This window comes from Saccopteryx bilineata, chromosome 8 (genome assembly GCF_036850765.1).
Source record: "Saccopteryx bilineata isolate mSacBil1 chromosome 8, mSacBil1_pri_phased_curated, whole genome shotgun sequence".
Taxonomy (NCBI): Eukaryota; Metazoa; Chordata; class Mammalia; order Chiroptera; family Emballonuridae; genus Saccopteryx; species Saccopteryx bilineata.
In genome coordinates, this window is record NC_089497.1 from 77,127,030 (window position 1) to 77,136,619 (window position 9,590).

Below are 9,590 nucleotides of genomic sequence, written 5' to 3' on the forward strand. Positions count from 1 at the left end.
GGGGCTCAGACATTGTATTTTAATAGTTCCTAAGGGGGATCTAATATGGAGTCATAGTAGACTTCTTCAGTAGAGAAAGAGCTAGCAAAGGAAGAGTGAATCCTCACATATGTACTCATATACACATGTGTAGCATATTTAAGGAACTGAAAGAAAAAGGAGAAAGGAGATGAGATAAAAAAAAAAATGAGTAGCGCCAGATCATGGCCTTTTAGTTTATGGTAATAAGTTTATATTTTAAGTGTAGTGGAAAGCCATTATAGTATGCTTAATTAGGTCATGTTGTAAGATGGGGAAATAAGGCAGAAACAGAAAAGATTGTCCTGTCTCCACTTTTCTCAATATAAAACACAAGGATACATCATCTATGTTTTAATCACAGGGCCATGTTGATGATCCAACCATTGGCAAATGACTGAGTTGTTCCTGTCAGTAGAATCAGGGGGAAAAGAAATATTAATCTACTTGAGGGGATAAGTTAACATCTTCCTGAAAAGAAAGAGAAGTGGAATGAAACTGTACCTCTGAGTGCTGTCACACACACACACACACACACACAACTACATACACGTTTATATTTATAATGAATACATGTGCATATCTCTAGAAAATTATTTTAAAATTCATTGTTTATAAAATACAAAAAAATTCCATCTCAGCTAGTAGCTATTAAAAAATAGTTACTTGACATATTTTCAAACTTCCTATCTTTTTCAGCTTACTGTATGTACTTTCCCTGCTGTGGTATTCTGTTTAGTCCTGTATGTTGTAAAGAGAAGAGTAAAGAACTCTTTATCGTCAGATAAAATATTTGGGCAATTAAGTTCACAATTTCAGATAATATATAAATTTTAATTTATGCCACTTTAGAACACTTAAGAAAGAACTAGCTTGCTTCCTAATCTCTGTCTCTTTGTCTCTTTATATACATATATGTATCATATATATGTATATTATATATAATCTACTATATATATATGAATATATAGACAAAAATGCAAGTGTACAGTTTCTATGTTTTCTTTTTTATATTATTCTAATTGCAAAATGTTGTGAAGAAAAAATAATTTTGTTGTCCTCTGGAATAAAATGGAACATTTGCAAAGTCTGTTGTTCCAGTGAGTTCCATGAAGCATATTGTAAGATGTCAGCATTCCCACTATTGTTTGAGGGCATACTCGTGTTTTATTGTGGAAATAAATGACCTGCCCCCCCATAAGCAAGTGATCCTAAACTTGCTCCATTGTGAGAAACTACACAAGTGTTCTGGGAAGTGTACCTCCTTGGTTAGAGTCTGTGGGCCACTAGAAATGATGTGCAGGTGTCACCAATCAGCATAGAGACCTTGTTCCCCAAATAACGCTCATGGAATTTTTGTCACATTTCCTTTCAATTTGTCCAGAGGCAAACCTGTTCCAAAATCTAGAGCATAGTGTTAGCAGCAAGACAGAATCGAAAATTGAGTCTTGGCTCTGCGACTTGACAACTAACTGACTTTCTGACCCTTTGTTTTCCTCCACTGCACAACATAACGAACAATACTTGCCTTAATGGGCTTGTTGTGGTGATTAGAAATTACCACTTCACTTTATACCTCACTCCTAGTATATAGCTAGTTTTTTTATTTTTAATTTTTCATGATATGCTCACTCTTTTAACATATATATTTGATACAAATTACAGAGACTGTTAGTGTTCATTAACTCTAAGTGCTACAATGGCTTCCTATTTTAAAGCTATATTAATTAGTTTATTCTCACTAAATAAACTTATTAACATAGTATTGAGAAATTTCTACAATCAGGCCTCAACTTATCTTAGTATCATAGCGTTTTCTACTGCACATTCCACCTTGGATTCTGATTTGCCAAATAGTAATACTCAGCTATGTAGGTTTTTGTTTAAACATGTCCATGTTTTTTGTTTGTTTGTTTGTCTCAATGTCTTTGATCATATTGTTTCTCCCTACCTGGATTTCATTCCCATAATCCTCAAATTTATGTAAATTCTGCCCATCTCTTAAAGTCCAAAGCAAATGCCTACTTGATGAGGTCATCTTTTATTCCTATAGTGAGAATTAATATTATGTTTCCTGTTCCTCATTATATAACCATCTCATTATATTATGGCTATTTGTATAATTTTGTCTCATACATCATACTGTAAATTCCTTGAGGGGAAAGACTTGGCATAGGTCATCTTTGCCTCAGTATTTTTGATGGATTGAATTGATATAAAATATCTTAAATTATCAATGTTATTGAACAAAGATTTTACATATAAACTCTGATTTACACTCATTGCTAGTTGCTCTTGATATTTTTTTTCATCGATGTAATTATTGAGTATTCTACTCAATTCTTTTGGCATAGTTCTTTATGTTTGTGTATCCAGATCAAACTTTGGATGCAAACAGTTTGCAGTCTAACTACATGTACCTTAACAATTTCTTTTAATAGAGCCCCTGCTCAACTCTTGAATGTTAGCAGCTTGAAAATGTCCACCTTGAAATTCTCACACTTGGTTTCTTGAAAACCCTTATGACTGCCCTCATGTTCCAAGTCTAGTGTCTTCACCAACAAGCACTGATCTTTAAACAAACTTCAAATTACTTAAGTCCTGTGAAAACAAAATTTACTTCTAATCTGTACACTTTTTGTAGAAAGGAAACATTTTATCATAATTTTGTCTCCATAAATAGTTCATCATGTCTAGGAAGTCTGTCAGAAAACAGGAGAAGACTTTTTGATTAGTACTATTTTATCTCTTTCTGGGCCAAGAAATATCAATGGACAATATCTTGGTAGCATAACGTGGAAAATATGATCAAAAATTTTAAAGCATTACACTTACCAATGGAGCTCAATAGTGTGTTCCCTGAATCGGTTTTAGCAACAATTCCACTTGTGCCATTTTAAAAAACACCTATTCTGATATTTACAATTAAAATATGCAGGTTGGTTCAGCTATTATATGCTCTATATATTCTTTTCAATCTTTCCTCTCCCATTTAAAAGTATAAAAAATGGATTATATTGAGGTTTCGGGGCTTCTTTGGTGCCACAGTAGCTCAAGAAGAACCTTTTATTTTTTTAAATAAAATTGTAAATGTCCTCTGTCTTGTACAGCAGACAAAGCTCTTATGTTATTTAAAAATTTTATGTGATCATAAATCTGTTCCATAGTCAAGATACTGTTTTATAATACATTGTAACCTTTCTCTTTCTCTCTTCCTCCATTTTTCCAAGGGATGTAGGTGATTTTCACTAGTTTTATTTTGATTAGAAGAAATCATTGTATTTTTTAATTTGAAAAAAATCTTTTTCTTTATTTCATTTATTAATGACATTTGCATAAATTAATAAAACTGCATATTTGCACAATGGTAGCCAATAATTGAGCTGGAATTTAAGAATACAATGAATAAATTCATGAATGGAGGCGTGCTGTCAAGGAGTCCTGAGACCCCTACCCCATTTCTGGGTTATCTTACCATGTTTACTTGAGCCCAGCAATGTATCCATCTGACTTCTCCAAAGATTATCTTTAGTTTAGAATGAAGTTTCTTATGTGGTCCCACATCTCTGAATTTTATTTTTATTTTTTATTTTTTTCTATGTGGGATGGTTGATCTTGAGCCTGCGTGGAGCAAGCTGGCCCCAGACCTCTCAAGTCCACATTTCTGTGCCTCCTGTTCTTACATGTCCAAAGACAGGGAACGATAGACATGTCTTTGCATGTCTGAATTTATAGCAACCTCTTTCACTATAGCAAGCATATTTCTAATCTGTACTAATGAAAAATATTTTTAAGTTAAGACTCTTGAAAAGTTACATAGCCCTGGCTGGTTTTCTCAGTGGATAGAGCATTGACCTGGTATAGGACATCCCGAGTTCAATTCCCAGTCAGGGCACACAGGAGAAGTGAACACCTGCTTCTCTTCCTCTCCCTTTCCCCCTTCTCTCCCTCTTCCCCTTTCACAACCAGTAGATCAATTGGTCTGAGCATCAGCCTCAGGCACTGAGGATAGCTCGATAGGTTTGAACATCGCCCCCAGACAGGGTGGATCCCGGTTGGAGTGCATGTGGAAGTTTTCCTATCTTCTCTCCTCTCACTTAAAAAGAGTTACAGAATTGTTTCTGTGTCTCAGAACTATAACATGGGCACACTTTTGATATTCTCAGAACATTTTTCTTTTAAAAAATTGTTCGTGCTTAAAGTCATTGATGTCATAAACTCATTTGGCCTTTCTGGAAGTGAGTAATAAATAGTAATAAAGTACCTATTTTCTAACTGACAATGTCACAAGCTGGAGTGAGGACATTTCCTCAAGGTCCCATGATGTATTTTTAATGATGTGTATGTGCATGCGTATCCATGTAGAATATGGGAGTGATAGAAAGTTCCCTGAATCTTGAACTCTTAGGTGCTTACTCCACTGCAAAGAAGTACACATTTGCTTTTTGTGTCTCTAATGGATATCTGTCCTTTTTTGTTTTGTTCGTTTGGCTTTCAGAGATCTATTGTTTGATTCTTAATGGGGACAGAAACCTATCACACTAGAGAAACCAAGGATGGTAGCTTTCCATCTTTGCCATCTTAGAATTTAGAAAAAAGACATACTGTTCACAGTCAGAAAAAAAAGAGTTCCTACCATTTGGCATTTAGAATACCTTTATTTTTGTATGTTAGGTTAGATAAGGTGCTTCAAAGAATCAGAGTAGCATTACAATTAATAAGAAATTGACAAGTGTACAAAATATATTTGGTTTACTTTCCATAACCTAAAAAAGTGAATAATTCTACTAGTCATGTATAAAAAAGTCTTTATACATCAGGTGGTTTTCATGTTTTACTTCTAAAAATTGAAAGTATACATTATTTATCCACTTACAGGTCATTAAGTATAATTTTGATGGCAGAGCACTCTGTGTTCTTTGACATGTAATTCAGAATAAGTTCAAACAATTGAATAACATTGCATAATAAAATTGCTTTGCATCTCATCTACTTACTTATATGGTTATTAAGATGAACATGATCTTTAATATTTGCATTTATAAAGAATGCAACATAAGGCCCTGGCCGGTTGGCTCAGTGGTAGAGCGTCGGCCTGGTGTGCAGAAGTCCCGGGTTCGATTCCCAGCCAGGGCACACAGGAGAAGCGCCCATCTGCTTCTCCACCCCTCCCCTTCTCCTTCTTCTCTGTCTCTCTCTTCCCCTACCGCAGCTGAGGCTCCATTGGAGCAAAGATGGCCCGGGCACTGGGGATGGCTCCTTGGCCTCTGCCCCAGGCGCTAGAGTGGCTCTGGTTGCAACAGAGCAACACCCTGGAAGGGCAGAGCATCGCCCCCTGGTGGGTGTGCTGAGTGGATCCCTGTCGGGCGCATGCAGGAGTCTGTCTGACTGTCTCTCCCCATTTCCAGCTTCAGAAAAATACAAAAAAAAGAATGCAACATAAGCCTGACCAGACAGTGGTGCAGTGGGTAAAGCATTGGACTGGGATGAAGAGGACCCAAGTTCAAAGCCCCCAGGTCACTGGCATGAGCACCAGCTCATCCCACTTGAGCGTGGACTCACCCACTTAAGTGCAGGGTCTCTGGATTGAGCATGGCATCAAAGACATGACCGTATGGTCACTGGCTTGAGCCCAAGGTCACTGGCTTAAGCAAGGAGTCACTCACTCTACTATAGCCCCCCAGTCAAGGCACATATGAGAAAGTAATCAATGAACAACTAAGGTGCTGCAATGAAGAACTGATGCTTCTCATCTCTCTCCCTTCCTATCTGTCTGTCTCTATTTGTCCCATCTCTCTGTCTCTCTCTCTGTCTCTGTCACACAAAAAAGAATGCAACATAAGTTTAGAATTGATATTTAAAGCAGTCTATACTGTGCAATGTGTTTATTTTAGTAAAATATACATTTCTAATAACTAGTCATGTTTATTACTCATTAAACTTTTTTACTATAAGAATCTTTGATCAATTGTGCACTAAAAATTATTAAGATCAATTAATCTAGATGTAAAAACAATTTAATATTTAGGCCGTATGTTCAAGGGAAATTAAAACATGTCATATTAAAATTCATATTTGTTTTCATTTTGTTACAGAATAATGAAAGATAGACTGATAAAAATTTTAGTGAATAAAGTATTAAAATAAAATTACATGGGCAACTGGGCTGAAAATACAAATTCTTTTTTTATTTGTTAAAATTTTTATTTTATTTTTTAATTCTTAAGTTTTATTTAGAAAATTAATTTTAACAAAGTGACATTGATCATTAAGAGTACACAAGTTTCAGGTAAACATCTTTATAGCATTTGAACTGTTATGTTGTATAACCATCACCCAAAGTCAAATCATTTTCTGTCACCTTATATTTTTTCCTCTTTACACCTTTCCCCTCAAATTCCCTCATCCCTGGCAACCACTTCACTTTTATCTATATCCATGAGTCTCAGTTTTTTATCCCACCTATGTGTAAAATCATACAGTTCTTAGCTTTTTCCAAATTAACTATTTCGTTCAATATAATGTTTCCAGGGTCCATCTGTGTTGTCATAAATATCACTATGTCATCATTTCTTATGGCTGAGTGGTATTTCATTGTATATACATGCACCACATCTTCTTTATCCAAACCTCTATCAATAGACACTTTGGTTGGCTCCATGTCTTAGCCACTGAGAATAATGCTGTGATGAACATGGGGTGTATGTGTATACATACCAATGGTTTGTAGTTTTGGAGGTAGGTACCCAGTAGAGGGATTGTTGGGTCATATGGTGGATCTATTCTTAATTTTTTGAGGAACAATCATACTTTCTTTCATAATGGTTGTACTAATTTGCATTCCCACCAGCAATGAATGAGGGTTCCTTTTTCTCCACTGCACCTACAACACTTGTTATTACCTGTCTTGTTGATAATAGCCAGTCTAACAGGTGTGAAGTGGTATCTTATTGTAGCTTTGATTTGCATTTCTTGAATAGCTAGTGAAGATGAGCATTTTTTCATATATCTGTTGGGCATTTGTATGTCCTCTTGGGAGAAGTATCTGTTCAGGTCCTCTCCTGGTTTTTTATTTGGATTATTTGCTTGTTTGTTGAGTTCTTTATACACTTCTCACAAAACTTAGGGGATATTTCAAAATGAATATGAAGCAATAAAAAAAGAAGCATTTGATATGTCACTTACTACTCAATCATGATCATTGTACTTGCATCTCATTTGCATAATCAAACATTTTTTGTCTTGTTTGCTTTTCTGATGTTCTTGTTTAATAAAAAAAATCAAATGCTTTCTTTTATTGCTTCATATTCATTTTGAAATATCCCCTAAGTTTTGTGAGCAGTATATATTTTGAATATTAACCCCTTCAGGTGCTATGGTTTGCAAATATATTCCATTTAGTTGGCTGCCTATTTATTTTCCATAATTATTTTAAAGGTTATTTTCCTTAATTTTTATTAGAGATTATTTGAAATAAAAATATTTAATGATGGTGCTGTGAACCATCTAACATGTATGTAACATGTTGATATGTTTTTGACAAAAATATGCTCAAAAATTAAATATCCATATAATTCTTTATACATAATGTGACAAAGCAAAAACCTTTTATTTTCTGAATTGTTTAAAATTTTGTAAATATATTTATTTTAATCACTGAATGGTCATTTTCAACATTTTTTCTGATTATAATAAAAATATATAATCCCTGAAGTCAATTTGAAAATACCAAAAAGACAAATATAAAATAAAAAATAACCTTCTGTCTTATGATAAAGAATAGCCAAATTTTAGGTTTTTAGGGATGTTCCATTGTGTGTGTGTTTACAAGCATACTTTTACAGTCTCTCGTGTTTTGGTTTTGTCCTTAATACATCACGAAAATTTTAATATTGTTAAATACAAAAAATAAACTTTAATTTGTGTATAATTTTTATAATTAATTATAAAGAAGTTATCATTATAAGACTCCTATGAACAATGCTGCAATGAACATGGGGCTGCATGTGTCTTTACGTATCAATGTTTCTGAGTTTTGGGGGTATATATCCAGTAGAGGGATTGCTGGGTCATAAAGTAATTCTATTTTCAGTTTTTTGAGGAACCACCATACTTTCTTTCATAATGGTTGCACTACTTTACATTCCCACCAACAGTGTATGAGGGTTCCTTTTTCTCCACAGCCTCTCCAACATTTGTTATTACCTGTCTTGTTAATAATAGCTAATCTAACAGGTGTGAGGTGGTATCTCATTGCAGTTTTGATTTGCATTTCTCTAATAACTAACGAAGATGAGCATCTTTTCATATATCTGTTGGCCATTTGTATTCATTGTTCACAGTGGCCAGGACATGGAAACAACCAAAAAGCCCATCAATAGATGACTGGATAAAGAAGATGTGGCACATATACACTATGGAATATTACTCAGCCATAAGAAATGATGACATCAGATCATTTACAGCAAAATGGTGGGATCTTGATAACATTATACGAAGTGAAATAAGTAAAACAGAAAAAAACAGGAACTGCATTATTCCATACGTAGATGGGACATAAAAGTGAAACTAAAAGACATTGATAAGAGTGTGGTGGTTAGGGGGGAGGGGGGAGAGGGAGAGGGAAAGGGGGAAGGGAAGGGGCACAAAGAAAACTAGATAGAAGGTGACAGAGGACAATCTGACTTTGGGTGATGGGTATGCAACATAAGTGAACGACAAGATAACCTGGAGTTGTTATCTTTGAATATATGTATCCTGATTTATTGATGTCGCCCCATTAAATATAAAATTATTTAAAAAAAGACTCCTATGGCAAAGTTTATTTTAGCATGAGTTAGTTAAAGTAGAAAAGAAAATGTCATCCAATTGGACAAAAAGAGGAAATTTAAATGTAAAATGTCATAATTTTCCATTATTAATCCATTTGTAACTACCTCTAATTTTACAAAAGCCATATTTAAATACCTTTACTTATTTTTAGAGTTCAATATGAAATACTACCCCTTGATTTTTTTTTGCAGAAAAGGAATTTAATATGTATTTATTTACCTCTTCTAAATTTTAAAGAAAGTGAAATGTGTTGTTTTTCCTGAGTCCCTATGTATTTGTCAAGTATTTTTTTTCTTTTTGTTACTTAGACCAGAAAGATCAAGTCAGTTTAAAATAAAATGCTTGACAAGTGACTTTATGTTTCAAATTCTGTCCTTTCTGAATAATTTCTCAACAGAATTACTCAGGCATCTAGTAGCAAAAAAAAAAAATAAGAACTAGTCTAGGTAAGATTTTTTTCTTGTTGTTTTGGTGAGGATTGTTTCTTTAAATATTCTTCCTAGCTATTTTTAGAATAGTATCTTTAACTTAATTATGCAAAAAGTGTCCAGATGTGGTTTTCTTATCATCAAAGTTGCTTGAAAGAATATGACAAATTTCATCTTCATAACCAGGTTCTTCATTCCTTTCCTTTTCCTTTCTCTCAAAAGTATTAAATATAGTTGTCAAATTTTTAAAATTTATATTTTTGTTTTTGTTTTTTTCTTATTTTATCAAGCTGCGGAACATCTACAATGTTA

General features: G+C 34.0%; 1 non-coding gene across 1 annotated transcript; it reads right to left on the reverse strand.

Annotated features, from left to right (window-relative positions):
- Window positions 1–3,614: 3,614 nt before the first annotated feature.
- LOC136312401 (small nucleolar RNA SNORA38) lies at window positions 3,615–3,741 on the reverse strand. Its single transcript, XR_010726989.1, has one exon. It is a non-coding gene; the product is annotated as a small nucleolar RNA SNORA38 (small nucleolar RNA).
- Window positions 3,742–9,590: the final 5,849 nt, after the last annotated feature.